The 23,934-nt window shown below is 45.0% G+C and overlaps 15 non-coding genes and 28 pseudogenes across 15 annotated transcripts; all 43 read left to right on the top strand.

Annotated features, from left to right (window-relative positions):
- The first annotated feature begins 606 nt into the window (after positions 1–606).
- LOC148860546 (5S ribosomal RNA) lies at positions 607–725 on the top strand. The gene has a single exon (XR_016097940.1). It is a non-coding gene; the product is annotated as a 5S ribosomal RNA (ribosomal RNA).
- A 358-nt stretch (positions 726–1,083) lies between these two features.
- On the top strand, positions 1,084–1,202 carry LOC148860545 (5S ribosomal RNA; annotated as a pseudogene).
- Positions 1,203–1,561: 359 nt separating this feature from the next.
- LOC148860544 (5S ribosomal RNA) lies at positions 1,562–1,680 on the top strand (annotated as a pseudogene).
- Positions 1,681–2,038: 358 nt separating this feature from the next.
- On the top strand, positions 2,039–2,157 carry LOC148860543 (5S ribosomal RNA). The gene has a single exon (XR_016098189.1). It is a non-coding gene; the product is annotated as a 5S ribosomal RNA (ribosomal RNA).
- A 358-nt stretch (positions 2,158–2,515) lies between these two features.
- LOC148860542 (5S ribosomal RNA) lies at positions 2,516–2,634 on the top strand (annotated as a pseudogene).
- A 358-nt stretch (positions 2,635–2,992) lies between these two features.
- LOC148860541 (5S ribosomal RNA) lies at positions 2,993–3,111 on the top strand. The gene has a single exon (XR_016097518.1). It is a non-coding gene; the product is annotated as a 5S ribosomal RNA (ribosomal RNA).
- A 357-nt stretch (positions 3,112–3,468) lies between these two features.
- LOC148860540 (5S ribosomal RNA) lies at positions 3,469–3,587 on the top strand (annotated as a pseudogene).
- Positions 3,588–3,945: 358 nt separating this feature from the next.
- Positions 3,946–4,064, top strand: LOC148860539 (5S ribosomal RNA; annotated as a pseudogene).
- Positions 4,065–4,422: 358 nt separating this feature from the next.
- LOC148860538 (5S ribosomal RNA) lies at positions 4,423–4,541 on the top strand (annotated as a pseudogene).
- An 835-nt stretch (positions 4,542–5,376) lies between these two features.
- On the top strand, positions 5,377–5,493 carry LOC148860537 (5S ribosomal RNA; annotated as a pseudogene).
- Positions 5,494–5,852: 359 nt separating this feature from the next.
- Positions 5,853–5,971, top strand: LOC148860536 (5S ribosomal RNA). Its single transcript, XR_016097676.1, has one exon. It is a non-coding gene; the product is annotated as a 5S ribosomal RNA (ribosomal RNA).
- A 358-nt stretch (positions 5,972–6,329) lies between these two features.
- On the top strand, positions 6,330–6,448 carry LOC148860535 (5S ribosomal RNA; annotated as a pseudogene).
- Positions 6,449–6,806: 358 nt separating this feature from the next.
- Positions 6,807–6,925, top strand: LOC148860534 (5S ribosomal RNA). Its single transcript, XR_016097348.1, has one exon. It is a non-coding gene; the product is annotated as a 5S ribosomal RNA (ribosomal RNA).
- Positions 6,926–7,284: 359 nt separating this feature from the next.
- LOC148860533 (5S ribosomal RNA) lies at positions 7,285–7,403 on the top strand (annotated as a pseudogene).
- A 358-nt stretch (positions 7,404–7,761) lies between these two features.
- On the top strand, positions 7,762–7,880 carry LOC148860532 (5S ribosomal RNA). The gene has a single exon (XR_016096669.1). It is a non-coding gene; the product is annotated as a 5S ribosomal RNA (ribosomal RNA).
- Positions 7,881–8,222: 342 nt separating this feature from the next.
- On the top strand, positions 8,223–8,341 carry LOC148860531 (5S ribosomal RNA; annotated as a pseudogene).
- An 833-nt stretch (positions 8,342–9,174) lies between these two features.
- On the top strand, positions 9,175–9,293 carry LOC148860530 (5S ribosomal RNA; annotated as a pseudogene).
- A 358-nt stretch (positions 9,294–9,651) lies between these two features.
- LOC148860529 (5S ribosomal RNA) lies at positions 9,652–9,770 on the top strand. Its single transcript, XR_016097649.1, has one exon. It is a non-coding gene; the product is annotated as a 5S ribosomal RNA (ribosomal RNA).
- A 359-nt stretch (positions 9,771–10,129) lies between these two features.
- On the top strand, positions 10,130–10,248 carry LOC148860528 (5S ribosomal RNA; annotated as a pseudogene).
- A 358-nt stretch (positions 10,249–10,606) lies between these two features.
- LOC148860527 (5S ribosomal RNA) lies at positions 10,607–10,725 on the top strand. Its single transcript, XR_016096120.1, has one exon. It is a non-coding gene; the product is annotated as a 5S ribosomal RNA (ribosomal RNA).
- A 358-nt stretch (positions 10,726–11,083) lies between these two features.
- Positions 11,084–11,202, top strand: LOC148860526 (5S ribosomal RNA; annotated as a pseudogene).
- A 358-nt stretch (positions 11,203–11,560) lies between these two features.
- On the top strand, positions 11,561–11,679 carry LOC148860525 (5S ribosomal RNA). The gene has a single exon (XR_016097795.1). It is a non-coding gene; the product is annotated as a 5S ribosomal RNA (ribosomal RNA).
- A 357-nt stretch (positions 11,680–12,036) lies between these two features.
- LOC148860524 (5S ribosomal RNA) lies at positions 12,037–12,155 on the top strand (annotated as a pseudogene).
- A 357-nt stretch (positions 12,156–12,512) lies between these two features.
- On the top strand, positions 12,513–12,631 carry LOC148860523 (5S ribosomal RNA; annotated as a pseudogene).
- A 1,311-nt stretch (positions 12,632–13,942) lies between these two features.
- LOC148860522 (5S ribosomal RNA) lies at positions 13,943–14,061 on the top strand (annotated as a pseudogene).
- A 358-nt stretch (positions 14,062–14,419) lies between these two features.
- LOC148860521 (5S ribosomal RNA) lies at positions 14,420–14,538 on the top strand. Its single transcript, XR_016097347.1, has one exon. It is a non-coding gene; the product is annotated as a 5S ribosomal RNA (ribosomal RNA).
- A 359-nt stretch (positions 14,539–14,897) lies between these two features.
- On the top strand, positions 14,898–15,016 carry LOC148860520 (5S ribosomal RNA; annotated as a pseudogene).
- A 357-nt stretch (positions 15,017–15,373) lies between these two features.
- LOC148860519 (5S ribosomal RNA) lies at positions 15,374–15,492 on the top strand (annotated as a pseudogene).
- A 358-nt stretch (positions 15,493–15,850) lies between these two features.
- LOC148860518 (5S ribosomal RNA) lies at positions 15,851–15,969 on the top strand (annotated as a pseudogene).
- A 358-nt stretch (positions 15,970–16,327) lies between these two features.
- Positions 16,328–16,446, top strand: LOC148860517 (5S ribosomal RNA; annotated as a pseudogene).
- An 834-nt stretch (positions 16,447–17,280) lies between these two features.
- LOC148860516 (5S ribosomal RNA) lies at positions 17,281–17,399 on the top strand (annotated as a pseudogene).
- A 358-nt stretch (positions 17,400–17,757) lies between these two features.
- On the top strand, positions 17,758–17,876 carry LOC148860515 (5S ribosomal RNA). Its single transcript, XR_016098232.1, has one exon. It is a non-coding gene; the product is annotated as a 5S ribosomal RNA (ribosomal RNA).
- Positions 17,877–18,235: 359 nt separating this feature from the next.
- LOC148860514 (5S ribosomal RNA) lies at positions 18,236–18,354 on the top strand (annotated as a pseudogene).
- Positions 18,355–18,712: 358 nt separating this feature from the next.
- LOC148860513 (5S ribosomal RNA) lies at positions 18,713–18,831 on the top strand. Its single transcript, XR_016096119.1, has one exon. It is a non-coding gene; the product is annotated as a 5S ribosomal RNA (ribosomal RNA).
- Positions 18,832–19,189: 358 nt separating this feature from the next.
- LOC148860512 (5S ribosomal RNA) lies at positions 19,190–19,308 on the top strand (annotated as a pseudogene).
- A 357-nt stretch (positions 19,309–19,665) lies between these two features.
- On the top strand, positions 19,666–19,784 carry LOC148860511 (5S ribosomal RNA). Its single transcript, XR_016097134.1, has one exon. It is a non-coding gene; the product is annotated as a 5S ribosomal RNA (ribosomal RNA).
- A 357-nt stretch (positions 19,785–20,141) lies between these two features.
- LOC148860510 (5S ribosomal RNA) lies at positions 20,142–20,260 on the top strand (annotated as a pseudogene).
- Positions 20,261–20,618: 358 nt separating this feature from the next.
- On the top strand, positions 20,619–20,737 carry LOC148860509 (5S ribosomal RNA; annotated as a pseudogene).
- A 358-nt stretch (positions 20,738–21,095) lies between these two features.
- Positions 21,096–21,214, top strand: LOC148860508 (5S ribosomal RNA; annotated as a pseudogene).
- Positions 21,215–22,050: 836 nt separating this feature from the next.
- On the top strand, positions 22,051–22,167 carry LOC148860507 (5S ribosomal RNA; annotated as a pseudogene).
- Positions 22,168–22,526: 359 nt separating this feature from the next.
- LOC148860506 (5S ribosomal RNA) lies at positions 22,527–22,645 on the top strand. Its single transcript, XR_016097955.1, has one exon. It is a non-coding gene; the product is annotated as a 5S ribosomal RNA (ribosomal RNA).
- Positions 22,646–23,003: 358 nt separating this feature from the next.
- LOC148860505 (5S ribosomal RNA) lies at positions 23,004–23,122 on the top strand (annotated as a pseudogene).
- A 358-nt stretch (positions 23,123–23,480) lies between these two features.
- Positions 23,481–23,599, top strand: LOC148860504 (5S ribosomal RNA). Its single transcript, XR_016097856.1, has one exon. It is a non-coding gene; the product is annotated as a 5S ribosomal RNA (ribosomal RNA).
- The last annotated feature ends 335 nt before the right edge of the window (positions 23,600–23,934 follow it).

The following is a 23,934-nucleotide window of genomic DNA, read 5'->3' as shown; positions in this document are numbered from 1 at the left end:
TCACGTGGGAGCTTGTGCACGGTTACCAAGGGAGGAAAGTTGCATACACCGTTTTTTCTATTCTGAAAGAATTAATGGAGGGGAGCAAGATAGTGAGTGCATAAAGATTTAAGCGAGCAAAAAGCAAATGGGCGCGATCATAAAAGCACTAATGCATCGGATCCCATTTGAACTCCGAAGTTTAGCGTTCTTGGCGGGAGTGGTACTAAGATTGGTAACCTCCTAGGAAGTCCTCATGTTGCACCCCAATTTTATTAATATTTTATTTTTGATATACTATTTGCAAATTCCATATGTCGTTTCGGCGAGGCAACTGGAAACAACACGCCGGATACTCGGACCATTTGCGGCACGATCGTCATTACTGAATGGGAACGGTGCAAAACCGGGCTTTTGGCATTTTTCGTGTATTGTGGGCCCCATGATAATATTGCATCTATCCGGAGTTGCGGCAGATCTGGAAAAGAATAACTCCGCTCACGTGGGAGCTTGTGCACGGTTACCAAGGGAGGATAGTTGCATACACCATTTTTTAAAGTCTGAAAAAATTAACGGAGGGGAGCAAGATAGTGAGTGCATAAAGATTTACGCGAGCAAGAAACAAACGGGTGCGATCATACCAGCACTAATGCACCGGATCTCATCAGAACTCCGAAGTTAAGCGTGCTTGGGCGAGAGTACTACTAGGATTGGTGACCTCCTGGGAACTCCTCGTGTTGCACCCCAATTTTATTACTATTTTATTTTTGATGTACTAATTGCAAATTCAATATTTCGTTTCGGCGAGACAACTGGAAACAACGCGCCGGATACTCGGACCATTTGCGGCACGATCGTCATTACTGAATGGGAACGGTGCAAAACCGGGCTTTTGGCATTCGTCGTGCATTGTGGGCCCCATGATAATATTGCATCTATCCGGGCTGCGGCAGATCTGGAAACGAATAACTCCGCTCACGTGGGAGCTTGTGCACGGTTACCAAGGGAGGATAGTTGCATACACCGTTTTTTAAAGTCTGAAAATATTAATGGAGGGGAGCAAGATAGTGAGTGCATAAAGATTTACGCGAGCAAGAAACAAACGGGTGCGATCATACCACCACTAATGCACCGGATCCCATCAGAACTCCGAAGTTAAGCATGCTTGGGCGAGAGTAGTACTAGGATTGGTGACCTCCTGGGATCTCCTCGTGTTGCACCCCAATTTTATTAATATTTTATTTTTGATATACTAATTGCAAATTCCCTATTTCGTTTCGGCGAGACAACTGGAAACAACGCGCCGTATACTCGGACCATTCGCGGCACGATAACCATTACTGAATGGCAACGGTGCAAAACCGGGCTTTTGGCATTCGTCGTGCATTGTGGGCCCCATGATAATATTTCATCGATCAGGAGCTGCGGCAGATCTGGAAAGGAATAACTCCGCTCACGTGGGAGCTTGTGCACGGTTAGCAAGGGAGGAAAGTTGCATACACCAATTTTTAAAATCTGAAAAAATTAATGGAGGGGAACAAGATAGTGAGTGCATACAGATTTAAGCGAGCATGAAGCGCACGGGTGCGTTCATACCAGCACTAATGCACCGGATCACATCAGAACTTTGAAGTTAAGCGTGCTTGGGCGAGAATACTACTAAGATTGGTCACCTCCGGGGAAGTCCTCGTGTTGCACCCCAATTTTATTAATATTTTATTTTTGATATACTATTTGCAAATTCCATATGTCGTTTCGGTGGGACAACTGGAAACAACGCGCCGGATACTCGGACCATTTGCGGCACGATCGTCATTACTGAATAAGAACCGTGCAAAACCGGACTTTGGGCGTTCGTCTTGCATTGTGGGCCCCGGGATAGTATTGCATCTATCCGGGGCTGCGGCAGATCTGGAAATGAATAACTCCGCTCACGTGGGAGCTTGTGCACGGTTACGAAGGGAGATAAGTTGCATACACCGTTTTTTGAAGTCTGAAAGAATTAATGGAGCGGAGCAAAATAGTGAGTGCATAAACTTTAAGCGAGCAAGAAGCAAATGGGTGCGATCATACCAGCACTAATGCACCGGATCCCATCAAAACTCCGAAGTTTAGCATGCTTGGGCGAGAGTAGTACTAGGATGGGTGACCTCCTGGGAAGTCCTCGTGTTGCACCCCAATCTTATTAATATTTTATTTTTGATTTACTATTTGCAAATTCCATATGTCGTTTCGGCGAGACAACTGGAAATAACGCGCCGGATACTCGGACCATTTGTGGCATGATCGTCATTACTGAATGGGAACGGTGCAAAACCGGGCTTTTGGCATTCGTCGTTCATTGTGGGCCCCATGATAATATTGCATCTATCCGGAGCTGCGGCAGATCTGCATAAGAATAAGTCCGCTCACGTGGGAGTTGTGCACGGTTACCAAGGGAAGAAAGTTGCATACACCATTTTTTAAAATCTGAAAAAATTAATGGAGGGGAGCAAGATAGTGAGTGCATAAAGATTTACGCGAGCAAGAAACAAACGGGTGCGATCATACCAGCACTAATGCACCAGATCCCATCAGAACTCCGAAGTTAAGCGTGTTTGGGCGAAAGTAGTACTAGGATTGGTGACCTCCTGGGAACTCCTAGTGTTGCACCCCAATTTTATTAATATTTTATTTTTGATATACTATTTGCAAATACCATATGTCGTTTCGGCGAGACAACTAGAAAAACGCGCAGGATACTCGGACCATTTGCGGCACGATCATCATTACTGAATGGGAACGGTGCAAAACCGGGCTTCTGGCATTTGTCGTGCATTGTGGACCCCGCGATATTATTGCATCTATCCGGGGCTGCGGCAGATTTGGAAAGGTATAACTTTGCTCACGTCGGAGCTTGTGCACGGTTACCAAGGGAGGAAAGTTGCATACACCGTTTTTTCAAGTATGAAATAATTAATGAAGGGGAACAAGATAGTGAGTGCATAAAGATTTAAGCGAGCAAGAAGCAAACGGGTGCGATCATACCAGCACTAATGCACAGGATCCCATCAGAACTCCAAAGTTAAGCATGCTTGGGCGAGAGTAGTACTAGGATGGGTGACCTCCTGCGAAGTCCTCGTGTTGCACCCCAGTTTTATTAATATTTTATTTTTGATATACTATTTGTAAATTCCATCTGTCGTTTCGGCGAGATAACTGGAAACAACGCGCACGATACTCGGACCATTTGCGGCACGATCGTCATTACTGAATGGGAACGGTGCAAAACTGGGCTTTTGGCATTCGTCGTGCATTGTGGGCCCCGCGATAGTTTTGCATTTATCCGGGGCTGCGACAGATTAGGATAGGAATAACACCACTCACATGGGAGCTTGTGCACGGTTAACAAGGGAGGATAGTTGCATACACCATTTTTCAATCTGAAAGATTTAATGGAGGGGACCAAGATAGTGAGTGCATAAAGATTTAAGCGAGCAAGAAGTAAACCGGTGCAATCATACCAGCACTAATACACCGGATCCCATCAGAACTCCGAAATTAAGCGTGCTAGGGAGAGAGTAGTACTAGGATGGGTGACGTCCTGGGAAGTCCTCGTGTTAAACCCCAATTTTATTAATATTTTATTTTTGATATACTATTTGCAAATTCCATATGTCGTTTCGGCAAGACAACTGGAAACAACGCGCCGGATACTCGGACCATTTGCGGCACGATCGTCATTACTGAATGGGAACGGTGCAAAACCAGGCTTTTGGCATTCGTCGTGCATTGTGGGCCCCATGATGATATTGCATCTATACGGGCTGCGGCAGATCTGGAAACGAATCACTCCGCTCACTTGGGAGCTTGTGCACGGTTACCAAGGGAGGATAGTTTTATACACCATTTTTTAATGTCTGAAAAAATTAATGGAGGGGAGCAAGATAGTGAGTGCATAAAGATTTACGTGAGCAAGAAACAAACGTGTGCGATCATATCAGCACTAATGCACCGTATCCCATCAGAACTCCGAAGTTAGGCGTGCTTGGGCGAGAGTAGTACTAGGATTGGTGACCTCCTGGGAACTCCTCGTGTTGCACCCCAATTTTATTAATATTTTATTTTTGATATACTAATTGCAAATTCCCTATTTCGTTTCGGCTAGACAACTGGAAACAACGCGCCCGATACTCGGACCATTTGCGGCACGATCGTCATTACCTAATAGGAGCTGTGCTAAACCAGGCTATGAGCGTTCGTCGTGCATTGTGGGCCCCGTGATAGTATTGCATCTATCCGGGGCTGCGGCATATCTAGAAATGAATAACTCCGCTCACGTAGGAGCTTGTGCACGGTTACCAAGGGAGGAAAGTTGCATACACCATTTTTCAAGTCTGAAAGAATTAATGGAGGGGAGCAAGATAGTGAGTGCATAAACATTTAAGCGAGCAAGAAGTAAACGGGTGCAATCATACCCGCACTAATACACCGGATCCCATCAGAACTCCAAAATTATGCGTGCTTGGGCGAGAGTAGTACTAGGATGGGTGACCTCCTGGGAAGTCCTCGTGTTGCACCCCAATTTTATTAATATTTTATTTTTGATATACTATTTGCAAATTCCATATGTCGTTTCGGCGAGACAACTGGAAACAACGCGCCGGATACTCGGACCATTTGCGGCACGATCGTCATTACTAAATGGGAACGGTGCAAAACCGGGTTTTGGCATTCGTCATGCATTGTGGGCCCCACGTTAGTATTGCATTTATCCGGGGCTGCGGCAGATCTGGAAAGGAAAAACTCCTTTCACGTGGAAGCTGGTGCACGGTTACCAAGGGAGGAAAGTTGCAGACACCGTTTTTTCAAATCTGAAAAAATTAATGGAGGGGAGCAAGATAGTGAGTGCATAAAGATTTAAGCGGGCAAGAAGCAAATGGGTGCGATCAAACCAGCACTAATGCATCGGATCCCATTTGAACTCCGAAGTTAAGCGTTCTAGGCGAGAGTAGTACTAAGATTGGATACCTCCTAGGTAGTCCTCATGTTGCACCCCAATTTTATTAATATTTTATTTTTGATATACTATTTGCAAATTCCATATGTCGTTTCCGCGAGACAACTAGAAACAACACAGCGGATACTCGGACCATTTGCGGCACGATTGTCAATACTGAATGGGAACGGTGCAAAACCAGGCTTTTGGCATTCGTCGTGCATTGTGGGCCCTGCGATTTTATTGCATCTATCCGGGGCTGCGGCAGATCTGGAAAGGAATAACTCCGCTCACGTGGGAGCTTGTGCACGGTTACCAAGGGAGGAAAGTTGCATACACCATTTTTTCTATTCTGAAAGAATTAATGGAGGGGAGCAAGATAGTGAGTGCATAAAGATTTAATCGAGCAAAAAGCAAATGGGTGCGATCATACCAGCACTAATGCATCGGATCCCATTTGAACTCCGAAGTTAAGCGTTCTTGGCGAGATTAGTACTATGATTGGTGACCTCCTAGAAGTCATCATGTTGCACCCCAATTTTATTAATATTTTATTTTTGATATACTATTTGAAAATTCCATATGTCGTTTCGGCGAGGCAACTGGAAACAACACGCTGGATACTCGGAGCATTTGCGGCACGATCGTCATTACTGAATGGGAACGGTGCAAAACCGGGCTTTTGGCATTCGTCGTGCATTGTGGGCCCCATGATAATATTGCATCTATCCGGAGTTGCGGCAGATCTGGAAAAGAATAACTCCGCTCACGTGGGAGCTTGTGCACGGTTACCAAGGGAGGATAGTTGCATACACCATTTTTTAAAGTGTGAAAAAATTAATGGAGGGGAGCAAGATAGTGAGTGCATAAAGATTTACGCGAGCAAGAAACAAACGGGTGCGATCATACCAGCACTAATGCACCGGATCCCATCAGAACTCCGAAGTTAAGCGTGCTTGGGCGAGAGTACTACTAGGATTGGTGACCTCCTGGGAAGTCCTCGTGTTGCACCCCAATTTTATTAGTATTTTATTTTTGATATACTAATTGCTAATTCCATATTTTGTTTTGGCGAGACAACTGGAAACAACGCGCCGGATACTCGGACCATTTGCGGCCCAATCATCATTACTGAATGGGAACGGTGTAAAACCGGTCTTTTGGCATTCGTCGTGCATTGTGGGCCCCGCGATAGTATTGCATCGTCCGGGGCTGCGGCAGATCTGGAAAGGAATAACTCCGCTCACGTGGAAACTTGTGCACGGTTACCAAGGGAGGAAAGTTGCATACACCATTTTTTCAAATCTAAAAGAATTAATGGAGAAGAGCAAAATAGTGAGTGCATAAAGATTTAAGCGAGCAAGAAGCAAACGGGTGCGTTCATACCAGCACTAATGCACCGGAAACCATCAGAACTTTGAAGTTAAGCGTGCTTGGGCGAGAATAGTACGAAGATTGGTGACCTCTTGGGAAGTCCTCGTGTTGCACCCCAATTTTATTAATATTTTATTTTTGATATACTATTTGCAAATTCCATATGTCGTTTCGGTGAGACTACTGGAAACAACGCGCCGGATACTCGGACCATTTGCGGCACGATCGTCATTACTGAATAGGAACCGTGCAAAACCGGGCTTTGGGCGTTCGTCATGCATTGTGGGCCCCGCGATATTATTGCATCTATCCGGGGCTGTGGCAGATCTGGAAATGAATAACTCCGCTCACGTGGGAGCTTGTGCACGGTTACCAAGGGAGGAAAATTGCATACACCGTTTTTTCAAGTCTGAAAGAATTAATGGTGGGGAACAAAATAGTGAGTGCATAAAATTTAAGCGAGCAAGAAGCAAATGGGTGCGATCATACCAGCACTAATGCACCGGATCGCATCAGAACTCCGAAGTTAAGCGTGCTTGGGCGAGAGTAGTATTAGGATGGATGACCTCCTGGGAAGTCCTCGTGTTGCACCCCAATCTTATTAATATTTTATTTTTGATATACTATTTGCAAATTCAATATGTCGTTTCGGCGACACAACTGGAAACAACGCGCCGAATACTCGGACCATTTGCGGCACGATCGTCATTACTGACTGGGAACGGTGCAAAACCGGGCTTTTGGCATTCATCGTGCATTGTGGGCCCCATGATAATATTGCATCGATCTGGAGCTTCGGCAAATCTTGAAAAGAATAACTCCGCTCACGTGGGAGCTTGTGCACGGTTACCAAGGGAGGAAAGTTGCATACACCATTTTTTAAAATCTGAAAAAATTAATGTAGGGGAACAAGATAGTGAGTGCATAAAGATTTAAGCGAGCAAGAAGCAAACGGGTGCGTTCATACCAGCACTAATGCACCGGATCCCATCAGAACTTTGAAGTTAAGCGTGCTTGGGCGAGAATACTACTAAGACTGGTCACCTCTTGGGAAGTCCTCGTGTTGCACCCCAATTTTATTAATATTTTAATTTTGATATACTATTTGCAAATTCCATATGTCATTTCGGTGAGACAACTGGAAACAACGCGCCGGATATTCGGACCATTTGTAGCACGATCGTCATTTCTGAATAGGAACCGTGCAAAACCGGGCTTTGGGCGTTCGTCATGCACTGTGGGCCCCGGGATAGTATTGCATCTATCTGGGGCTGCGGCAGATCTGGAAATGAATAACTCCGCTCACGTGGGAGCGTGTGCACGGTTACGAAGGGAGATAAGTTGCATACACCGTTTTTGGAAGTCTGAAAGAATTAATGGAGCGGAGCAAAATAGTGAGTGCATAAACTTTAAGCGAGCAAGAAACAAATGGGTGCGATCATACCAGCACTAATGCACCGGATCCCATCAGAACTCCGAAGTTAAGCATGCTTGGGCGAGAGTAGTATTAGGATGGGTGACCTCCTGGGAAGTCCTCGTGTTGCACCCCAATCTTATTAATATTTTATTTTTTATATACTATTTGCAAATTCCATATGTCGTTTCGGCGAGACAACTGGAAATAACGCACCGGATACTCAGACCATTTGCGGCACGATCGTCATTACTGAATGGGAACGGTGCAAAACCGGGCTTTTGGCATTCGTCGTGCATTGTGGGCCCCATGATAATATTGCATCTATCCGGAGCAGCGGCAGATCCGCTCAAGTGGGAGTTGTGCATGGTTACCAAGGGAAGAAAGTTGCATACACCATTTTTTAAAATCTGAAAAACTTAATGGAGGGGAGCAAGATAGTGAGTGCATAAAGATTTACGCGAGCAAGAAACAAACGGGTGCGATTATACCAGCAATAATGCACCGGATACCATCAGAACTCCGAAGTTAAGCGTGTTTGGGCGAAAGTAGTACTAGGATTGGTGACCTCCTGGGAACCCCTCGTGTTGCACCCCAATTTTATTAATATTTTATTTTTGATATACTATTTGCAAATTCCATATGTCGTTTCGGCGAGACAACTGGAAAAACGCGCCGGATACTCGGACCATTTGCGGCACGATCATCATTACTGAATGGGAACGGTGCAAAACCGGGCTTTTGGCATTTGCCGTGCATTGTGGACCCCGCGATATTATTGCATCTATCCGGGGCTGCGGCAGATTTGGAAAGCTATAACTCTGCTCACGTCGGAGCTTGTGCACGTTTACCAAGGGAGGAAAGTTGCATACACCGTTTTTTCAAGTATGAAATAATTAATGAAGGGGAACAAGATAGTGAGTGCATAAATATTTAAGCGGGCAAGAAGCAAATGGGTGCGATCAAACCAGCACTAATGCATCGGATCCCATTTGAACTCCGAAGTTAAGCGTTTAGGCGAGAGTAGTACTAAGATTGGTTACCTCCCAGGTAGTCCTCATGTTGCACCCCAATTTTATTAATATTTTATTTTTGATATACTATTTGCAAATTCCATATGTCGTTTCCGCGAGACAACTAGAAACAACACGCCGGATACTCGGACCATTTGCGGCACGATTGTCATTACTGAATGGGAACGGTGTAAAACCGGTCTTTTGGCATTCGTCGTAAATTGTGGGCCCCGCGATAGTATTGCATCATCCGGGGCTGCGGCAGATCTGGAAAGGAATAACTCCGCTCACGTGGAAACTTGTGCACGGTTACCAAGGGAGGAAAGTTGCATACACCATTTTTTCAAATCTGAAAGAATTAATGCAGAAGAGCAAAATAGTGAGTGCATAAAGATTTAAGCGAGCAAGAAGGAAACGGGTGCGTTCATACCAGCACTAATGCACCGGATCCCTTCAGAACTTTGAAGTTAAGCATGCTTGGGCGAGAATAGTACGAAGATTGGTGACCTCTTGGGAACTCCTCGTGTTGCACCCCAATTTTATTAATATTTTATTTTTAATATACTATTTGCAAATTCCATATGTCATTTCGGTGAGAATACTGGAAACAACGCACCGGATACTCTGACCATTTGCAGCTCGATCGTCATTACTGAATAGGAACCGTGCAAAACTGGGCTTTGGGCGTTCGTCATGCATTGTGGGTCCCGCGATATGATTGCATCTATCCGGGGCTGTGGCAGATCTGGAAATGAATAACTCCGCTCACGTGGGAGCTTGTGCACAGTTACCAAGGGAGGTAAAATGCATACACCATTTTTTCAAGTCTGAAAGAATTAATGGTGGGGAGCAAAATATTGAGTGCATAAACTTTAAGCGAGCAAGAAGCAAATGGGTGCGATCAAACCAGCACTAATGCACCGGATCCCATCAGAACTCCGAAGTTAAGCGTGCTTGGGCGAGAGTAGTATTAGGATGGATGACCTCCTGGGAAGTCTTCGTGTTGCACCCCAATCTTATTAATATTTTATTTTTGATATACTATTTGCAAATTCCATATGTCGTTTCGGCGAGACAACTGGAAACAACGCGCCGAATACTCGGACCATTTGCGGCACGATCGTCATTACTGAATGGGAACGGTGCAAAACCAGGCTTTCGGCATTCATCGTGCATTGTGGGCCCCATGATAATATTGCATCGATCTGGAGCTGCGGCAGATCTTGAAAAGAATAACTCCGCTCACGTGGGAGCTTTTGCACGGTTACCAAGGGAGGAAAGTTGCATACACCATTTTTTCAAATCTGAAAAAATTAATGGAGGGGAACAAGATAGAGAGTGCATAAAGATTTAAGCGAGCAAGAAGCAAACGGGTGCGTTCATACCAGCACTAATGCACTGGATCCCATCAGAACTTTGAAGTTAAGCGTGCTTGGGCGAGAATACTACTAAGATTGGTCACCTCTTGGGAAGTCCTCGTGTTGCACCCCAATTTTATTAATATTTTAATTTTGATATACTATTTACAAATTCCATATGTCATTTCGGTGAGACAACTGGAAACAACGCGCTGGATACTCGGACCATTTGCAGCACGATCGTCATTACTGAATAGGAACCGTGCAAAATCGGGCTTTGGGCGTTCGTCATGCATTGTGGGCCCCGGGATAGTATTGCATCTATCCGAAGCTGCGGCAGATCTGGAAATGAATAACTCCGCTCACGTGGGAGCTTGTGCACGGTTACGAAGGGAGATAAGTTGCATACACCGTTTTTGGAAGTCTGAAAGAATTAATGGAGCGGAGCAAAATAGTGAGTGCATAAACTTTAAGCGAGCAAGAAGCAAATGGGTGCGATCATACCAGCACTAATGCACCGGATCCCATCAGAACTCCGAAGTTAAGCATGCTTGGGCGAGAGTAGTACTAGGATGGGTGACCTCCTGGGAAGTCCTCGTGTTGCACCCCAATCTTATTAATATTTTATTTTTGATATACTACTTGCAAATTCCATATGTCGTTTCGGCGAGACAACTGGAAATAACGCACCGGATACTCAGACCATTTGCGGCACGATCGTCATTACTGAATGGGAACGGTGCAAAACCGGGCTTTTGGCATTCGTCGTGCATTTTGGGCCCCATGATAATATTGCATCTATCCGGAGCTGCGGCAGATCTGCATAAGAATAAGTCCGCTCACGTGGGAGTTGTGCACGGTTACCAAGGGAGGAAAGTTGCATACACCATTTTTTAAAATCTGAAAAAATTAATGGAGGGGAGCAATATAGTGAGTGCATAAAGATTTACGCGAGCAAGAAACAAACGGGTGCGATCATACCAGCACTAATGCACCGGATCCCATCAGAACTCCGAAGTTATGCGTGTTTGGGCGAAAGTAGTACTAGGATTGGTGACCCCCTGGGAACTCCTCGTGTTGCACCCCAATTTTATTAATATTTTATTTTTTATATACTATTTGCAAATTCCATATGTCGTTTCGGCGAGACAACTGGAAAAACGCGCCGGATACTCGGACCATTTGCGGCACAATCATCATTACTGAATGGGAACGGTGCAAAACTGGGCTTTTGGCATTTGTCGTGCATTGTGGACCCCGCGATATTATTGCATCTATCCGGGGCTGCGGCAGATTTGGAAAGGTATAACTCTGCTCACGTCGGAGCTTGTGCAAGGTTACCAAGGGAGGAAAGTTGCATACACCGTTTTTTCAAGTATGAAATAATTAATGAAGGGGAACAAGATAGTGAGTGCATAAAGATTTAAGCGAGCAAGAAGCAAACGGGTGCGATCATACCAGCACTAATGCATAGGATCCCATCAGAACTCCAAAGTTAAGCATGCTTGGGCGAGAGTAGTACTAGGATGGGTGACCTCCTGGGAAGTCCTCGTGTTGCACCCCAATTTTATTAATATTTTATTTTTGATATACTATTTGTAAATTCCATATGTCGTTTCGGCGAGACAACTGGAAACAACGCGCACGATACTCGGACCATTTGCGGCACGATCGTCATTACTGAATGGGAACGGTGCAAAACTGGGCTTTTGGCATTCGTCGTGCATTGTGGGCCCCGCGATATTATTGCATTTATCCGGGGCTGCGACAGATTAGGAAAGGAATAACTCCGCTCACATGGGAGCTTGTGCACGGTTAACAAGGGAGGATAGTTGCATACACCATTTTTCAATCTGATAGATTTAATGGAGGGGACCAAGATAGTGAGTGCATAAAGATTTAAGCGAGCAAGAAGTAAACCGGTGCAATCATACCAGCACTAATACACCGGATCCCATCAGAACTCCGAAATTAAGCGTGCTACGGCGAGAGTAGTACTAGGATGGGTGACGTCCTGGGAAGTCCTCGTGTTGCACCCCAATTTTATTAATATTTTATTTTTGATATACTATTTGCAAATTCCATATGTCGTTTCGGCGAGACAACTGGAAACAACGTGCCGGATACTCGGACCATTTGCGGCACGATCGTCATTACTGAATGGGAACGGTGCAAAACCGGGCTTTTGGCATTCGTCGTGCATTGTGAGCCCCGTGATAGTATTGCATCTATACGGGCTGCGGTAGATCTGGTAACGAATCACTCCGCTCACTTGGGAGCTTGTGCACGGTTACCAAGGGAGGATAGTTGCATACACCGTTTTTCAAGTCTGAAAGAATTAATGGAGGGGAGCAAGATAGTGAGTGCATAAACATTTAAGCGAGCAAGAAGTAAACGGGTGCAATCATACCCGCACTAATACACCGGATCCCATCAGAACTCCAAAATTATGCGTGCTTGGACGAGAGTAGTACAAGGATGGGTGACCTCCTGGGAAGTCCTCGTGTTGCAACCCAATTTTATTAATATTTTATTTTTGATATACTATTTGCAAATTCCATATGTCGTTTCGGCGAGACAACTGGAAACAACGCGCCGGAAACTCGGACCATTTGCGGCACGGTCGTCATTACTAAATGGGAACGGTGCAAAACCGGGCTTTTGGCATTCGTCGTGCATTGTGGGCCCCACGATAGTATTGCATTTATCTAGGGCTGCGGCAGATCTGGAAAGGATAAACTCCTTTCACGTGGAAGCTTGTGCACGGTTACCAAGGGAGGAAAGTTGCATACACCATTTTTTCAAATCTGAAAAAATTAATGGAGGGGAGCAAGATAGTGAGTGCATAAAGATTTAAGCGGGCAAGAAGCAAATGGGTGCGATCAAACCAGCACTAATGCATCGGATCCCATTTGAACTCCGAAGCTAAGCGTTCTAGGCGAGAGTAGTACTAAGATTGGTTACCTCCTAGGTAGTCCTCATGTTGCACCCCAATTTTATTAATATTTTATTTTTGATATACTATTTGCAAATTCCATATGTCGTTTCCGCGAGACAACTAGAAACAACACGCCGGATACTCGGACCATTTGCGGCACTATTGTCATTACTGAATGGGAACGGTGCAAAACTAGGCTTTTGGCATTCGTCGTGCATTGTGGGCCCTGCGATATTATTGCATCTATCCGGGGCTGCGGCAGATCTGGAAAGGAATAACTCCGCTCACGTGGGAGCTTGTGCACGGTTACCAAGGGAGGAAAGTTGCATACACCATTTTTTCTATTCTGAAAGAATTAATGGAGGGGAGCAAGATAGTGAGTGCATAAATATTTAATCGAGCAAAAAGCAAATGGGTGCGATCATACCAGCACTAATGCATCTGATCCCATTTGAACTCCGAAGTTAAGCCTTCTTGGCGAGATTAGTACTAAGATTGGTGACCTCCTAGAAGTCCTCATGTTGCACCCCAATTTTATTAATATTTTATTTTTGATATACTATTTGCAAATTCCATATGTCGTTTCGGCGAGGCAATTGGAAACAACACGCCGGATACTCGGAGCATTTGCGGCACGATCGTCATTACTGAATGGGAACGGTGCAAAACCGGGCTTTTGGCATTCGTCGTGCATTGTGGGCCCCGCGATAGTATTGCATCGTCCGGGGCTGCGGCAGATCTGGAAAGGAATAACTCCGCTCACGTGGAAACTTGTGCACGGTTACCAAGGGAGGAAAGTTGCATACACCGTTTTTTCAAATATAAAAGAATTAATGGAGAAGAGCAAAATAGTGAGTGCAAAAAGATTTAAGCGAGCAAGAAGCAAACGGGTGCGTTCATACCAGCACTAATGCACCGGAAACCATCAGAACTTTGAAGTTAAGCGTGCTTGGGCGAGAATAGTACGAAGATTGGTGACCTCTTGGGAAGTCCTCGTGTTGCACCCCAATTTTATTAATATTTTATTTTTGATATACTATTTGCAAATTCCATATGTCGTTTCGGTGAGACTACTGGAAACAACGCGCCGGATACTCGGACCATTTGCGGCACGATCGTCATTACTGAATAGGAACCGTGCAAAACCGGGCTTTGGGCGTTCGTCATGCATTGTGGGCCCCGCGATATTATTGCATCTATCCGGGGCTGTGGCAGATCTGGAAATGAATAACTCCGCTCACGTGGGAGCTTGTGCACGGTTACCAAGGGAGGAAAATTGCATACACCGTTTTTTCAAGTCTGAAAGAATTAATGGTGGGGATCAAAATAGTGAGTGCATAAAATTTAAGCGAGCAAGATGCAAATGGGTGCGATCATACCAGCACTAATGCACCGGATCGCATCAGAACTCCGAAGTTAAGCGTGCTTGGGCGAGAGTAGTATTAGGATGGATGACCTCCTGGGAAGTCCTCGTGTTGCACCCCAATCTTATTAATATTTTATTTTTGATATACTATTTGCAAATTCAATATGTCGTTTCGGCGAGACAACTGGAAACAACGCGCCGAATACTCGGACCATTTGCGGCACGATCGTCATTACTGAATGGGAACGGTGCAAAACCGGGCTTTTGGCATTCATCGTGCATTGTGGGCCCCATGATAATATTGCATCGATCTGGAGCTGCGGCAAATCTTGAAAAGAATAACTCCGCTCACGTGGGAGCTTGTGCACGGTTACCAAGGGAGGAAAGTTGCATACACCATTTTTTAAAATCTGAAAAAATTAATGGAGGGAAACAAGATAGTGAGTGCATAAAGATTTAAGCGAGCAAGAAGCAAACGGGTGCGTTCATACCAGCACTAATGCACCGGATCCCATCAGAACTTTGAAGTTAAGCGTGCTTGGGCGAGAATACTACTAAGATTGGTCACCTCTTGGGAAGTCCTCGTGTTGCACCCCAATTTTATTAATATTTTAATTTTGATATACTATTTTCAAATTCCATATGTCATTTCGGTGAGACAACTGGAAACAACGCGCCGGATACTCGGACAATTTGCGGCACGATCGTCATTACTGAATGGGAACGGTGCAAAACTGGGCTTTTGGCATTCGTCGTGCATTGTGGGCCCCGCGATAGTATTGCATTTATCCGGGGCTGTGATAGATTAGGAAAGGAATAACTCCACTCATATGGGAGCTTGTGCACGGTTAACAAGGGAGGATAGTTGCATACACCATTTTTCAATCTGAAAGATTTAATGGATGGGAGCAAGATAGTGAGTGCATAAAGATTTAAGCGAGCAAGATGTAAACCGGTGCAATCATACCATCACTAATACACCGGATCCCATCAGAACTCCGAAATTAAGCGTTCTAGGGCGAGAGTAGTAATAGGATGGGTGACGTCCTGGGAAGTCCTCGTGTTGCACCCCAATTTTATTAATATTTTATTTTTGATATACTATTTGCAAATTCCATATGTCGTTTCGGCGAGACAACTGGAAACAACGCGCCGGATACTCAGACCATTTGCGGCACGATCGTCATTACTGAATTGGAACGGTGCAAAACTGTGCTTTTGGCATTCGTCGTGCATTGTGGGCCCCATGATAATATTGCATCTATACGGGCTGCGGCAGATCTGGAAACGAATCACTCCGCTCACTTGGGAGCTTGTGCACGGTTACCAAGGGAGGATACTTGCATACACCGATTTTTAATGTCTGAAAAAATAAATGGAGGGGAGCAAGATAGTGAGTGCATAAAGATTTACGTGAGCAAGAAACAAACGGGTGCGATCATATCAGCACTAATGCACCGTATCCCATCAGAACTCCGAAGTTAAGCGTGCTTGGGCGAGAGTAGTACTAGGATTGGTGACCTCCTGGGAACTCCTCGTGTTGCACCCCAATTTTATTAATATTTTATTTGTGATATACTAATTGCAAATTCCCTATTTCGTTTCGGCTAGACATCTGGAAACAACGCGCCGGATACTCGGACCATTTGTGGCACGATCGTCATTACTGAATAGGAGCTGTGCTAAACCGGGCTTTGAGCGTTCGTCGTGCATTGTGTGCCCCGTGATAGTATTGCATCTATCCGGGGCTGCGGCATATGTGGAAATGAATAACTCCGCTCACGTAGGAGATTGTGCACGGTTACCAAGGGAGGAAAGTTGCATACACCATTTTTCAAGTCTGAAAGAATTAATGGAGGGGAGCGAGATAGTGAGTGCATAAAGATTTAAGCGAGCAAGAAGTAAACGGGTGCAATCATACCCGCACTAATACACCGGATCCCATCAGAACTCCAAAATTATGCGTGCTTGGGCGAGAGTAGTACTAGGATGGGTGACCTCCTCGGAAGTCCTCGTGTTGCACCCCAATTTTATTAATATTTTATTTTTGATATACTATTTGCAAATTCCATATGTCGTTTCGGCGAAACAACTGGAAACAACGCGCCGGATACTCGGACCATTTGCGGCATGATCGTCATTACTAAATGGGAACGTTGCAAAACCGGGCTTTTAGCATTCGTCGTGCATTGTGGGCCCCATGATAGTATTGCATTTATCCGGGGCTGCGGCATATCTGGAAAGGAAAAACTCCTTTCACGTGGAAGCTTGTGCACGGTTACCAAGGGATGAAAGTTGCATACACCGTTTTTTCAAATCTGATAGAATTATGGAGGGGAGCAAGATAGTGAGTTTATAAAGATTTAGGCGGGCAAGTAGCAAATGGGTGCGATCAAACCAGCACTAATGCATCGGATCCCATTTGAACTCCGAAGTTAAGCATTCTAGGCGAGAGTAGTACTAAGATTGGTTACCTCCCAGGTAGTCCTCATGTTGCACCCCAATTTTATTAATATTTTATTTTTGATATACTATTTGCAAATTCCATATGTCGTTTCCGCGAGACAACTAGAAACAACACGCCGGATACTCGGACCATTTGCGGCACGATTGTCATTACTGAATGGGAACGGTGTAAAACCGGTCTTTTGGCATTCGTCGTGCATTGTGGGCCCCGCGATAGTATTGCATCATCCGGGGCTGCGGCAGATCTGGAAAGGAATAACTCCGCTCACGTGGAAACTTGTGCACGGTTACCAAGGGAGGAAAGTTGCATACACCATTTTTTCAAATCTGAAAGAATTAATGGAGAAGAGCAAAATAGTGAGTGCATAAAGATTTAAGCGAGCAAGAAGGAAACGGGTGCGTTCAAACCAGCACTAATGCACCGGATCCCTTCAGAACATTGAAGTTAAGCGTGCTTGGGCGAGAATAGTATGAAGATTGGTGACCTCTTGGGAACTCCACGTGTTGCACCCCAATTTTATTAATATTTTATTTTTAATATACTATTTGCAAATTCCATATGTCGTTTCGGTGAGAATACTGGAAACAACGCACCGGATACTCGGACCATTTGCAGCACGATCGTCATTACTGAATAGGAACCGTGCAAAACTGGGCTTTGGGCGTTCGTCATGCATTGTGGGCCCCGCGATATTATTGCATCTATCCGGGGCTGTGGCAGATCTGGAAATGAATAACTCCGCTCACGTGGGAGCTTGTGCACGGTTACAAAGGGAGGAAAATTGCATACACCATTTTTTCAAATCTGAAAGAATTAATGGTGGGGAGCAAAATAGTGAGTGCATAAACTTTAAGCGAGCAAGAAGCAAATGGGTTCGATCAAACCAGCACTAATGCACCGGATCCCATCAGAACTCCGAAGTTAAGCGTGCTTGGGCGAGAGTAGTATTAGGATGGGTGACCTCCTGGGAAGTCTTCGTGTTGCACCCCAATCTTATTAATATTTTATTTTTGATATACTATTTGCAAATTCCATATGTCGTTTCGGCGAGACAACTGGAAACAACGCGCCGAATACTCAGACCATTTGCGGCACGATCGTCATTACTGAATGGGAACGGTGCAAAACCGGGCTTTTGGCATTCATCGTGCATTGTGGGCCCCATGATAATATTGCATCGATCTGGAGCTGCGGCAGATCTTGAAAAGAATAACTCCGCTCACGTGGGAGCTTGTGCACGGTTACCAAGGGAGGAAAGTTGCATACACCATTTTTTAAAATCTGAAAAAATTAATGGAGGGGAACAAGATAGTGAGTGCATAAAGATTTAAGCGAGCAAGAAGCAAACGGGTGCGTTCATGCCAGCACTAATGCACCGGATCCCATCAGAACTTTGAAGTTAAGCGTGCTTGGGCGAGAATACTACTAAGATTGGTCACCTCTTGGGAAGTCCTCGTGTTGCACCCCAATTTTATTAATATTTTAATTTTGATATACTATTTGCAAATTCCATATGTCATTTCGGTGAGACAACTGGAAACAACGCGCCGGATACTCGGACCATTTGCAGCACGATCGTCATTACTGAATAGGAACCGTGCAAAACCGGGCTTTGGGCGTTCGTCATGCATTGTGGGCCCCGGGATAGTATTGCATCTATCCGGGGCTGCGGCAGATCTGAAAATGAATAACTCCGCTCACGAGGGAGCTTGTGCACGGTTACGAAGGGAGATAAGTTGCATACACCGTTTTTGGAAGTCTGAAAGAATTAATGGAGCGGAGCAAAATAGTGAGTGCATAAACTTTAAGCGAGCAAGAAGCAAATGGGTGCGATCATACCAGCACTAATGCACCGGATCCCATCAGAACTCCGAAGTTAAGCATGCTTGGGCGAGAGTAGTACTAGGATGGGTGACCTCCTGGGAAGTCCTCGTGTTGCACCCCAATCTTATTAATATTTTATTTTTGATATACTATTTGCAAATTCCATATGTCGTTTCGGCGAGACAACTGGAAATAACGCACCGGATACTCAGACCATTTGCGGCACGATCGTCATTACTGAATGGGAACGGTGCAAAACCGGGCTTTTGGCATTCGTCGTGCATTTTGGGCCCCATGATAATATTGCATCTATCCGGAGCTGCGGCAGATCTGCATAAGAATAAGTCCGCTCACGTGGGAGTTGTGCACGGTTACCAAGGGAGGAAAGTTGCATACACCGTTTTTTAAAATCTGAAAAAATTAATGGAGGGGAGCAATATAGTGAGTGCATAAAGATTTACGCGAGCAAGAAACAAACTGGTGCGATCATACCAACACTAATGCACCAGATCCCATCAGAACTCCGAAGTAAAGCGTGTTTGGGCGAAAGTAGTACTAGGATTGGTGACCTCCTGGGAACTCCTCGTGTTGCATCCCAATTTTATTAATATTTTATTTTTGATATACTATTTGCAAATTCCATATGTCGTTTCGGCGAGACAACTGGAAAAACGCGCCGGATACTCGGACCATTTGCGGCACAATCATCATTACTGAATGGGAACGGTGCAAAACCGGGCTTTTGGCATTTGTCGTGCATTGTGGACCCCGCGATATTATTGCATCTATCCGGGGCTGCGGCAGATTTGGAAAGGTATAACTCTGCTCACGTCGGAGCTTGTGCAAGTTACCAAGGGAGGAAAGTTGCATACACCGTTTTTTCAAGTATGAAATAATTAATGAAGGGGAACAAGATAGTGAGTGCAAAAAGATTTAAGCGAGCAAAAAGCAAACGGGTGCGATCATACCAGCACTAATGCACAGGATCCCATCAGAACTCCAAAGTTAAGCATGCTTGGGCGAGAGTAGTACTAGGATGGGTGACCTCCTGGGAAGTCCTCGTGTTGCACCCCAATTTTATTAATATTTTATTTTTGATATACTATTTGTAAATTCCATATGTCGTTTCGGCGAGACAACTGGAAACAACGCGCACGATACTCGGACCATTTGCGGCACGATCGTCATTACTGAATGGGAACGGTGCAAAACTGGGCTTTTGGCATTCGTCGTGCATTGTGGGCCCCGCGATAATATTGCATTTATTCGGGGATGCGACAGATTAGGAAAGGGATAACTCCACTCACATGGGAGCTTGTGCACGGTTAACAAGGGAGGATAGTTGCATACACCATTTTTCAATCTGAAAGATTTAATGGACGGGAGCAAGATAGTGAGTGCATAAAGATTTAAGCGAGCAAGAAGTAAACCGGTGCAATCATACCAGCACTAATACACCGGATCCCATAAGAACTCCGAAATTAAGCGTGCTAGGGCGAGAGTAGTACTAGAATGGGTGACGTCCTGGGAAGTCCTCGTGTTGCACCTTAATTTTGTTAATATTTTATTTTTGATATACTATTTGCAAATTCCATATGTCGTTTCGGCGAGACAACTGGAAACAACGCGCCGGATACTCGGACCATTTGCGGCACGATCGTCATTACTGAATTGGAACGGTACAAAACCGGGCTTTTGGCATTCGTCGTGCATTGTGGGCCCCATGATAATATTGCATCTATACGGGCTGCGGCAGATCTAGAAACGAATCACTCCGCTCAGTTGGGAGCTTGTGCACGGTTACCAAGGGAGGATAGTTGCATACACCATTTTTTAATGTCTGAAAAAATAAATGGAGGGGAGCAAGATAGTGAGTGCATAAAGATTTACGTGAGCAAGAAACAAACGGGTAAGACCATATCAGCACTAATGCACCGTATCCCATCAGAACTCCGAAGTTAAGCGTGCTTGGGCGAGAGTAGTACTAGGATTGGTGACCTCCTGGAAACTCCTCGTGTTGCACCCCAATTTTATTAATATTTTATTTTTGATATACTAATTGCAAATTCCCTATTTCGTTTCGGCTAGACAACTGGAAACAACGCGCCGGATACTCGGACCATTTGCGGCACGATCGTCATTACTGAATAGGAGCTGTGCTAAACCGGGCTTTGAGCTTTCGTCGTGCATTGTGGGCCCCGTGATAGTATTGCATCTATCCGGGGCTGCGGCATATCTGGAAATGAATAACTCCGCTCACGTAGTTGATTGTGCACGGTTACCAAGGGAGGAAAGTTGCATACACCATTCTTCAAGTCTGAAAGAATTAATGGAGGGGAGCAAGATAGTGAGTGCATAAAGATTTAAGCGAGCAAGAAGTAAACGGGTGCAATCATACCCGCACTAATACACCGGATCCCATCAGAACTCCAAAATTATGCGTGCTTGGGCGAGAGTAGTACTAGGATGGGTGACCTCCTGGGAAGTCCTCGTGTTGCACCCCAATTTTATTAATATTTTATTTTTGATATACTATTTGCAAATTCCATATGTCGTTTCGGCGAGACAACTGGAAACAACGCGCCGGATACTCGGACCATTTGCGGAACGATCGTCATTACTAAATGGGAACGGTGCAAAATCGGGCTTTTGGCATTCGTCGTGCATTGTGGGCCCCGCGATAGTATTGCATTTATCCGCAGCTGCGACAGATCTGGAAAGGAAAAACTCCTTTCACGTGGAAGCTTGTGCACGGTTACCAAGGGAGGAAAGTTGCATACACCGTTTTTTCAAGTCCGAAAGAATTAATGGACGGGAGCAAGATAGTGAGTGCATAAAGATTTAAGCGGGCAAGAAGCAAATGGGTGCGATCAAACCAGCACTAATGCATCGGATCCCATTTGAACTCCGAAGTTAAGCGTTCTAGGCGAGAGTAGTACTAAGATTGGTTACCTCCCAGGTAGTCCTCATGTTGCACCCCAATTTTATTAATATTTTATTTTTGATATACTATTTGCAAATTCCATATGTCGTTTCCGCGAGACAACTAGAAAGAACACGCCGGATACTCGGACCATTTGCGGCACGATTGTCATTACTGAATGGGAACGGTGCAAAACCGGGCTTTTGGCATTCGTCGTGCATTGTGGGCCCTGCGATATTATTGCATCTATCCGGGGCTGCGGCAGATCTGGAAAGGAATAACTCCGCTCACGTGGGAGCTTGTGCACGGTTACCAAGGGAGGAAAGTTGCATACACCGTTTTTTCTATTCTGAAAGAATTAATGGAGGGGAGCAAGATAGTGAGTGCATAAAGATTTAAGCGAGCAAAAAGCAAATGGGTGCGATCATACCAGCACTAATGCATCGGATCCCATTTGAACTCCGTAGTTAAGCGTTCTTGGCGAGATTAGTACTAAGATTGGTGACCTCCTAGAAGTCCTCATGTTGCACCCCAATTTTATTAATTATTTATTTTTGATATACTATTTGCAAATTCCATATGTCGTTTCGGCGAGGCAACTGGAAACAACACGCCGGATACTCGGAGCATTTGCGGCACGATCGTCATTACTGAATGGGAACGGTGCAAAACCGGGCTTTTGGCATTCGTCGTGCATTGTGGGCCCCATGATAATATTGCATCTATCCGGAGCTGCGGCAGATCTGGAAAAGAATAACTCCGCTCACGTGGGAGCTTGTGCACGGTTACCAAGGGAGGATAGTTGCATACACCATTTTTTAAAGTGTGAAAAAATTAATGGAGGGGAGCAAGATAGTGAGTGCATAAAGATTTACGCGAGCAAGAAACAAACGGGTGCGATCATACCAGCACTAATGCACCGGATCCCATCAGAACTCCGAAGTTAAGCGTGCTTGGGCGAGAGTACTACTAGAATTGGTGACCTCCTGGGAAGTCCCCGTGTTGCACCCCAATTTTATTAATATTTTATTTTTGATATACTAATTGCAAATTCCATATTTCGTTTCGGCGAGACAACTGGAAACAACGCGCTGGATACTCGGACCATTTGCGGCACGATCATCATTACTGAATGGGAACGGTGTAAAACCGGTCTTTTGGCATTCGTCGTGCACTGTGGGCCCCGCGATAGTATTGCATCGTCCGGGGCTGCGGCATATCTGGAAAGGAATAACTCCGCTCACGTGGAAACTTGTGCACGGTTACCAAGGGAGGAAAGTTGCATACACCATTTTTTCAAATCTGAAAGAATTAATGGAGAAGAGCAAAATAGTGAGTGCATAAAGATTTAAGCGAGCAAGAAGCAAACGGGTGCGTTCATACAAGCACTAATGCACCGGAAACCATCAGAACTTTGAAGTTAAGCGTGCTTGGGCGAGAATAGTACGAAGATTGGTGACTTCTTGGGAAGTCCTCGTGTTGCACCCCAATTTTATTAATATTTTATTTTTGATATACTATTTGCAAATTCCATATGTCGTTTCGGTGAGACTACTGGAAACAACGCGCCGGATACTCGGACCATTTGCGGCACGATCGTCATTACTGAATAGGAACCGTGCAAAACCGGGCTTTGGGCGTTCGTCATGCATTGTGGGCCCCGTGATATTATTGCATCTATCCGGGGCTGTGGCAGATCTGGAAATGAATAACTCCGCTCACGTGGGAGCTTGTGCACGGTTACCAAGGGAGGAAAATTGCATACACCGTTTTTTCAAGTCTGAAAGAATTAATGGTGGGGAACAAAATAGTGAGTGCAAAAAATTTAAGTGAGCAAGAAGCACATGGGTGCGATCATACCAGCACTAATGCACCGGATCGCATCAGAACTCCGAAGTTAAGCATGCTTGGGCGAGAGTAGTATTAGGATGGATGACCTCCTGGGAAGTCCACGTGTTGCACCCCAATCTTATTAATATTTTATTTTTGATATACTATTTGCTAATTCCATATGTCGATTCGGCAAGACAACTAGAAACAACACGCCAGATACTCGGACCATTTGCGGCACAATCATCATTACTGAATGGGAACGGTGTAAAACCGGCCTTTTGGCATTCGTCGTGCATTGTGGGCCTCGCGATAGTATTGCATCGTCCGGGGCTGCGGCAGATCTGGAAAGGAATAACTCCGCTCACGTGGAAACTTGTGCATGGTTACCAAGGGATGAAAGTTGCATACACCATTTTTTCAAATCTGAAAGAATTAATGGAGAAGAGCAAAATAGTGAGTGCATAAAG

Source organism: Nelumbo lutea, chromosome 4 (assembly GCF_056320005.1).
Source record: "Nelumbo lutea isolate HS-2025 chromosome 4, American lotus-T2T, whole genome shotgun sequence".
NCBI lineage: Eukaryota > Viridiplantae > Streptophyta > Magnoliopsida > Proteales > Nelumbonaceae > Nelumbo > Nelumbo lutea.
The sequence above is the reverse complement of the archived record's forward strand: the minus strand, read 5'-3'. Positions and strand labels throughout refer to the sequence as shown.